At 53.4% G+C, this 8,997-nt stretch overlaps 1 protein-coding gene across 4 annotated transcripts in view; it reads left to right on the top strand.

Moving 5' to 3' along the window:
• The first annotated feature begins 433 nt into the window (after positions 1–433).
• NCAN (neurocan) overlaps positions 434–8,997 on the top strand; it is an 84,725-nt gene continuing 76,161 nt past the window's right edge. For all 4 annotated transcript variants that reach the window (XM_073323876.2, XM_073323875.2, XM_073323874.2 and 1 more), the window contains exon 1: positions 434–879. The gene's annotated coding sequence lies outside the window, so the exon portion shown is untranslated. The remainder of the gene's footprint in view (positions 880–8,997) is intronic.

Here is an 8,997-nt window from a genome sequence, read left to right as displayed (position 1 = left end):
TCTGACCCCTGCTCGGCGGCCCAGCATGGGGAGCACTGCTGGGCACCCACACCAGAGCTGGCTGAACCTGCAGGATTTCAGTCTATTTTGTTTTCTTGCTGGTCAGGTTGTTTGCAACTTTAAAGCTGGCTAAGGCAGCTGAGCAGCGGTGGGGGGGGGGTCTCTTCTTAGGTTTTGCATCCCTCAAAGAGCAAAGCAAAACAGAATCCAAATAAATATGCAGCTCCCAACACCCCCCGGATCGAACGAGCCCCCCCTCCAGCCCCCCAATAATCTGGGAAAGCTTTACAAAAGTTCCGGGGGGGACTGCGCCCCGCTTCCGCGTGGGTGATTTGGGGGGGCGGGGTGCTGGCGCGGCCAGGAGTTTGAGGGGGGATGGAGGTGTGGTGAGGAAGGGAGAACCAGCGACGCATGCGCAGCGCGGACACACGCCCTCCCCTGGAAAGAGCCATTGAGCATCTTTGCCTCCCGGCTCCGGGCAGGTGACGGGGACCGGGCAGCCGGGGCAGGGGGCTCGCGGCCCATGGCTGCGGGCGGGGACGCGAGCAGCCCCGGGGCCCAGCAGCAGCAGGCGGCGCGCTGGGCTTGGTGCCCCCTTTGTTCCCACCCTGCTGCCTAGGATGAGCCGGGATTGGCTCTGCCCCCCAGCCCGCTGCAGGAGCCACTGACGGGGCTGGGCATGGAGCTCTGCCCCCGCCTGGGGTAGCCCCCGGCCCCTCCCCCCGCCCCCCCCCCCAGTTCTTCCCGAACCCTCCCGCCTGCGCTCCGAGATGCGATCGCTCCCCAGCCGGCGCTGACCGCGGCCCCTCTCTCCGGGCGGCACGGGGGTGCATTCCTGCAGACCCTGGAGCGCGCGGCGGGGCTCCCCCTCTGCAGCAGGTACGTGGCTCTCTGCCTCCCTCTCCCCCCGTTCGCCTTTACAGCCCGAATTTCTCCCCTCGCCCCCTCTCGGGGCTCTCCGCGGGTGGCTTCGCTTAGCCCTGGCCCCGCCGCTGCCTCTCCCAGCCGAGCCACCAAAAGTCACAGCACTTGCCAGGCACCTTTCTCAAGCTGCTTCAAATGACCCCCCACCCTCACCCCTTTGCTTGGACTTCTAGGCATCTCCGGAGGAGCATTGTCTGGCGCGTGCATGGCTGACTTTTCTTTGCAGAACAACTGGCTCGCGGCACAGATTTTTAAGAAGGGGGAAATCTCCCCTTACCTCCCCTTTGCTGCCCCCCCTTTTTTTAAAAAAGAGTTGGTACCGGGGTTGTTTGCATGATACATTATGGCTATTGCTCATTGCCTTGTAACTGAGCATCTCATCCGAACAAAGCCGGGTTGTCTCTGGTTGCAATGGATTTAGGGGGTTGCTTTCTTTTTAATTAATGTATTGTGGCGACTGGAGGCGTTGGGTATATTGGTTTGCAGCCTAGCGGCGTGTTAAGAGGCGGTAAGTGAGGCTGACTTGGTGGGAGATCCAGCAATCCCGGTGGGACAGAGAATGCAGGGAGTTCAAGAGAGGCTGGCAAAACGTTAGCTCTGGTGAATGGAGAGCGGACTGGATGGATTGGTTCCAAATGAGCCGGTTTTCTGTGAGTGTGAAACACACACACACGGGGAGAGAGAAAGTGGGAGAAAATAGAAGGAAAGGTGGTGGATGAGGCCCCCTTCCTCCCGACACAACCCCGGGGCACTGAAATTATTGGTGAGAGACAAGAGTCTCCAACTGAATGAAAATAAGCCTCAAGTAACTCGGTTCAGAGCGGGGAGGCTCGAGCCAAGCCAAGATAAGACACGGTGGTAGAAGAAGGAGAGAGATGGGCGCTAATGAGACAGGTAGAGAGATGCTGAATAATTTATTCTTGTTAGTAGGAAAATGCTGAAACTAAAATTTCAGCTAAGGGGGAGTGTATGTGTGTGTGTGAGGGGGAGAGTTGGTGAGGCAGGAGCAGGAATTGATTCCAGGCTGGCAGGATGGGAGAAATATCATTAGAGAGGACTATACCCTGTTAAATCACACTGGAGCCTTGCAAGCCAGGGGGGTGGGCCGGGCAATAATGCAACACCAACGCAATCCAGAGAGGAGAGAATGTCAAATAACGTTGTGAAGATCTATGGCTCTGCCTCCGAGTCCTTTCCCCCTCCTTCCCAGTCCTGTGGAACTCGCTCGGAGGTAGCTAATCCGACACAGAGACAGCATCAGCTTACAAAGGAGCTAGCTGTGTCTATAGCCTCATCTCCACGGCCTTTGTTACGAGATTCAAGGAGGGGGGATGGATCACCCCCTAGCTGCCCTGTTCTGTGCATTCCCGCTGGAGCACTTGGCAGTGGCCACGGTCAGAGACAGAAACACGGGGCTAGATGGACTGTTGGTCTGGCCCAGCCTGGCCGTTCTCGTGTTCCTGTTCTCCAGACGGTGGAAGCGGGGGTTTGTGACAGTGGAACTGTTTATTTCAAAGAAAGAAAGAAATCAAAACTTTCGGAGCCAAGGGCATTGCAACTCGCCCCCCCACGTAGTCTGATGGGCAGAGAGCAAAGCTGAAGCCCCTTCACGTTTCCTGCTTTGAGATTAGTCAAGGGTGGGTGTGATGAGGTCGGTTGTGATGTCGTGCATTGCTGGAGGAGATTGCCTAGAAGGTACACATCCTGGAATTTCAATCGGCAGGGCAGGAGATCAGGGTTGCGTATATCAAAGTGCCAAGAGCCAAGGCTGGTTTTCCATTGCAGAATACCTAAACAGAGACAGCAGTGGCAGGCCAGGCCGGAAACTCCAAGACTTTTGGCTATGCCTTCCCAGAAGACACAAAGAAGGGGGGTAGCCAGCTCTCTAGAGGATTAATTGGGCTGGATTTAATTGCAGCGCTTTCAAAGAAAGAAAAGAAACCATACAAATGACCGAACCTTTGCTAACTTCGCTAAGAGGCTTGGTTCATTTGCTAACACATTTTCCCAGTGCAAAATATTTGCAGTCTAGCAATAGGGATCTGTGTCTTTTTGAAAGCTACTCTTTGCACCTGCCATCCTGCATGCCAGCTTGAAGGCATTCCTACCTGCATGGGTTCAGCAGCAGTTCAAGGGGAGATACTTGTTTTGCTGTTTGGATGAGCTTGTGTTTAGTGTGTGTGTATTGGGGGATCAGATGCATGTTTGTTTAACAGGAGGAAAATAACTCAGGCTGAAGGTGGGGTCTGAACATTATCATTCCTTTAATGTATTTTGTTCCTGGGTAGCTCCTACCACGTGATAGAAAAAGCAAAATAAAATAAAGATAAATACTCTTCTGAAATAAAGGATGCAGACTGCAAGCCCAATACAAATCACACCTATTAAAGAGCCCATATTGGACAAGATCGCAGCTTTCCAAGGTGCTAATTTACTCTAGCAGAGTGGAGGGGAAAATCTCTCATTGCTTGAAGGATACGGGGACAGCGAGTTTTGCAAAATCCTTTTGTTGTGGATGGTGGGCAGCGAAGGTAGAAAAGGAAGCGCTGGGATTTGCGTCTGGATTTCTGTCTTTCTGATTCTTGTCCTTCGCCGGTTGATATCGACATATGGATGGAAGCAAAACCCCACCCCCTCCCTGGAAGGCAGAAGCAAGTTTGTTACTGGAGGTGGGTGCTGGGAGATGCATTTCTCAAGGGCTCGTATCTTGCCAGTGAGCTAAGAGGTCTCTTCGGTCTCTAACTGCCACCCTCCTCTTGTGCGAGGCAGCAGTGGGCAGGGTCTTTTTGTGGAGAGATCTGCACAACTTGGCTCACCCCCTCCTCTGTAAAATTGGTTGAAGCCTCAGATTGCAGGGCACATCCAATCGGGGCGGTTCAGCATGAATGACACCCTCTCCAACAGCTCCCCCAGCTGGCCAGTCGGCGGAGTAGCCCCCCTCCCAATCATTGACTGGCCCAGCTGAGGAAGGAGGCGGCCCCCCACTCTGTCACCTCCTGGGAACAAGCTGAGCAGGTTTGGGAGCAATGGGGGGTGGGGCTCTCTGGCTGCTCCAGGAGCTGTGCCGGAGCCCTGCAGCCCAGGTGACAGAGATGCACAAGCGGCAGGGAGGGCTGGTCAGTCCCAGAGGCCCTCGGCAGCGTGAATGGACCTCGCTGATCCTTGGCTTCTGCTGCCCCATCCCAGGGCCACAGCAACCACATGGTGCATCCAGCTGCCCCCAAGATTCCATCGTCTTAGGTGGCCACATGGCGTGGCGCCAGAGAGGTGGAAGTGACCTGCCAGGCCCATTCCCCAGGCAGTGCAGGATTGCTCCCTACAAACGTGCCAAGAGCCACTGCTCTCCTCCCTTCCCTTGGGACACAATTCCCAGCCAGCTCCATCGCCTACTCTACAATCCCTCTTGTGTGCCAGTAGCTCTCCAGAGCAGAGGTACCTGGCTGGAGTGAGGAAGGAGTCAGGGCCCCCTTGGTCGGGGGAGGGCTATTCCCGATACAGAATAATCTCCGGTCCCACTTTAAGGTCCTCTGGGGCAGATGCATCCCTGTTACCCCAACCTCAGCCACTGGTTGTGGGGCTCAGCCGCAATGGGCCGGTTGCTCGGTCTAAAGTGGGGCAGCTCCATCGAACGCTGATTTACACCATTAATTATGTAGGTTCCAGGAGCACCTAGAGGCTGAGATGAGACCAGGGCCCCATTGTGCTGGACACCGTGTGATCAGACAGTGCCAACCCCAGCGATCTTACATCTAAATAGACGAGACAGACACAGGGCGGGAGGAGAAACAGAGGCACGTGGATACAGGCGGGAGGGTTCAACCAAGGTCACATAGGGGGGTCAGTGGCAGAGCTGTTCTCTTATCGCCCAGTCCAGTGACCGGCCAAAGGGGAGCGCGTAGACCCCAAGGCCGGAAGGGGGCACTGTGATCATGGGCTCCCTGGCTGCACAGCACAGGTCGTAGGACTGCGCCGCAGTGGTTCCCGTTTGGACCGGAGCATGCCCAGTACCATTCCTGTCTGAAACGCAGCGAGTCGTTCCCCGCACGCCTGCAGTGTGGATGAGCAAACGTGAGTGGTGAGATTTACACCGGATAGGCGGTTTGGCTGGGAAAAGGCAGCTGGTGCCCCCCGTCCCCAGCTCCAAGTCAGAGTGCAGGGCCAGGAGCAAATAAAGGGAGTCCGGTATGGGGCTCCTGGGAGTGTCCTGCCAAGGGTGATCCCTACACCAGCTGCACAGCACCTCAGCCTGGATTCTGGGCTCCAGGGATTTCCTCCCCTTCGATTCAGGCCCAGAATGTTTAATTCCAGCCGCCGCCGGGCTCTGCGTTACAGCCTGCCCCAGCCCCTAAACGGGAGCCCGAGACTCCCCCTGGAGCAGCTGGGAGACGCTGGCCTCCCCCAGAGATCAGATGGGCCGGTTGGAGGGCGGTCCCCACAGAGAGTCGAGAAATGTTTCATGTCGGTTGAACTGAGTTGGTCAGGTCTCATCCCAGCCCCTGGGACAGGCTCTGCGCTGGAGCGGCCGTGGGGGCCGAGGGCAGTTGTAGAGATCCAGGAAGAGGAGTGGATTCTGGCCTGAAGGTCGGTCTGAAGGGCACTGGCCGAGCCCGGTGGATGGGTGGCATGGCAGGGTCCAGCCATGGTCTCGCTGCTGATCCGGGCTGGGGTGCATGTGTGTGTACGGGGCAGGACTGGTGCTGGGATGAAACCAGCCTACAACCCGTCAGCTCCAGCCGGTGCCGTCCCCCGCCTTTCCACTCAGGCCAGAGTCACCCAGGGGCTTTCTGGACGAAAGGGGTTCATTCCCCAGGCGTGGCAAAGGGACCTGCCAGAGTCCCTCCTCCCCGCGATGGCCTCATGACTGAGGCATCAGCACGGGGAGAGCTCCCCAAGCTCACTAGGGCGATGAATCCCTTCTGCCCGCACCCATGTGGCTTCGGGGTTTGGAACTGGGCGGTGAAAACTAGCAGGGACGCCCAGGCCCCAAGCTTTGCATATTCATGAGGTGGATGAATTATTCATGAGGCGACAGCCCTTGACGGATGTGAAAATGCTCACCGCTGCTCGGGGAGCTTTGTGGGTGTTTTTTAAAATCAATAGAATTCGGGGTTTCTCCCGGGTTTAAAAGGCAGACGGTGGTCCGAGGGCTGGTCCCGCGTGAGGCAGGGATGAGATTCCCAGGCGTCCAAGAGGCGTGTTTAGCAGCCGAGCCCCGTCTTCTCCGGCTAGTGGAAATAATGGCATGTATTTATGCGTCGTGTGCCAAACAACTGCCTACAAATGTCTCCCTAATTGCAAAAAGCTGCCGGATGAGTGAATTATTGTCTATCACACAAGGGCCCAGACAGCAGGCGTTTCAGGGATTTGGGGTTTATTTTTTATTTTTTTTTCGCTAACACTGTTATGCCATGACAAGCCGCCTTGGAATTTCATTTCTTTGCTAAGAGGAGGGGGAAATAATCTGCTTTGTTCTGTTTGGAACCACTCCTTTCTTGTTTGGTTTGGTTCAGTTTGGTTTGGTTTAATAACCTTAACATTAGCTCTGAGGGCGATCCCAGCTAGTATTAATTAATTAAACTGCTCTTCTTAATTATCTGCTCGCACATGGGTCACTGTGGCAAAGGGAGAGGACCCTAATGACCAGGAGTGGCTTCTGTTGTGGCTAATTGACACCCCAGTCCATCCCGCACTGACCCCATGCATAGCAGATGTGCTTGAATCCGAAACCCAATCCAATCTGTGACTGCAGAAATGGACTTTACACTATGGAACATCTCATCCACCCCTGTCCCAGGCCAGCCGATCCTGCTGGTGTCTCTGCTGTTCACACCCATAAGCAACAGAACCATAGGCCTGGAAGGGACCTGGAGAGGTCATCTAGTCCAGACCCCTGCATTCAACACAGGGCTAAGTATTCTCCAGGACACCCTGACAGGTGTTTGTCTAAGCTGCTCTTAAAAACCTCCAATGACAGCTCACTCAGATCGCCAGCTGAGTCTTGGCTATCTAACATTGCTGGGTTTAAGCCATACACAGGGAAAGGAGTACACTGGGGAATTGGTTCACTAGTGAGTCACAGAGACATATGCTCCCACAGCAAGACGGTCCTGCCACACAGCACCTCCTAGTGTCGAGCGGGGGTGGGGGATTGTTTCAGCACTGACTCGACAGGCAGTTTGCCCCCTGCTGAGTCACGTGGCTTAAACTAAAGCTCTAGATGGTGGCAAATAAGATGGTGAGGTTGTTCCCACCTCTAGCAGCATCCTCCTGCCCTGGAAAGGGCGGCCCAAACGACCTTTCTTCCTCACCCAGAAAAATCTCCCCAGGAACGGCCACAGCAGTCAACATAAGAGTGTGGAGGGGTTCAACCTCCCCACCTTTGTGCCTCAGGAACCAGCTGCTCCACCACCCTGCGGAGGGACACGTAGAAGTACTTACATTGCATTAGAGGCCTCTAACCACTAGAGGGAGAGACAAGTCCATAAGCAAAGGGGACTTTTAATCAGAGGCATCTGTAAAGTTCAGGCCGAGATGGTGAGCATGAGTTTGTGCACACCTGAGATGGGCACAGTGATCCTTCTTGTGAGACACAGAGGCATGGGGTGGAGGGTGGGGTGGGCAATGAAGCGGGAGAGGCAGCGTCTCCTGGCCTCCTCAGTGCTTCATCCAGGAATGACTTTCCCCCTAGAATTTCAGGTCAGAGTGAAGTGAAATTAGCCAGCATCCAAGTCAAACAATCCAGGCCACCCTTTGCTCATTCTTCTCTCTGCGGTGAGGTGCTTTCCAGGAGCCCTTTGAGGTGCGAAGTGCAGTACCAAAAAAATTAGAAAGAAACAACAATGAAAAGGCATGAAAGGGAAGCGTTTCTGTTTCATGTCTGCTCTGTGTAAGCTCTGCCTTGGTGGGGACAATGGCATTCTATTCAGAGAGATCCAGATCCTTTTGTAAAGAGAAGCCAACTCCTGGTGGAAGCAAAATTCTGTATGCCTCCGTCAGACACCTGGTTAAATGATCTGGGGGGAAAGGGTAAACAGGGTGGTGGCAAAATTTGCAGACAATACAAAATTATTTAACATAATTAAGTCCAAAGCTGGCTGTGAAGAGTTACAAAGGGATCTCATAAAATTGGGTGACTGGACAAGAAAATGGCAGATGAAATTCAATGTTGATAAATGCAAAGTAATGCACATTGGAAAACAGAATCCCAACTGTACATACAAATGATGGGGTCTAAATTAGCTGTTACCACTCAAGAAAGAGATCTGGGAGTCACTGTGGATAATTCTCTGAAAACATCTGCTCAATGTGAAGTGGCAAACAAATAATCTAACAGAATGTTAGCAACCATTAGGAAAGGGATAGCTAATAAGACAGAAGATAGCATAATGCCACTATATAAATCCATGATACACACACGCCTCTAATACTGCATGCAGTTCTGGTTCCCCCATCTCAAAAAAGATGTATTAGAATTGGAAAGAGTACAGACAAGGGCAACAAAATGATGACGGGTACGGAACAGCTTCCATATAAAGAGATTAAAAAGACTGGCAATGTTCAGCTTAGCAAAGAGACAACTAAGAGGGGATATGACAGAGGTCGATAAAATCATGGCTGGTGTGGAGAAAGTGAATAAGGACGTGTTATTTACCTCGTCCCATAACACAAGAACCAGGGGTCACCCGATGAAATGACTAGGCAGCAGGTTTTAAACAAACAAAAGGAAGTGTTTCTTCACACAACTCATAGTCAGCCTGCGGAATTCGTTGCCAGGGGATGTTGTGAAGGCCAAAAGCATAACTGGGTTCAAAAAATAATTAGCTGAGTTCCTGGAGGACAGGTCCAGCAATGGCTATTAGCCAAGATGGTCAGGGATGTAACTCTGTGCTCCAGGTATCCTTAAACTTGTGACAGCCAGAAGCTGGGACTGGATGGCAGGGGATGATAGATCACTTGATAAATTGCCCTGTTCTGTTCATTCCTTCTGAAGCATCTGGCAGTGGCCAGTGCTGGAAGTTAGGATACTGACCTAGTATGGCCAGTCTTATGTTCTTATGGATTCTAATTAGCCCT

The sequence above is a fragment of the Lepidochelys kempii genome, chromosome 25 (genome assembly GCF_965140285.1).
Source record: "Lepidochelys kempii isolate rLepKem1 chromosome 25, rLepKem1.hap1, whole genome shotgun sequence".
Lineage (NCBI taxonomy): Eukaryota > Metazoa > Chordata > Testudines > Cheloniidae > Lepidochelys > Lepidochelys kempii.
This window is presented reverse-complemented; position numbering and strand designations above follow the sequence as displayed.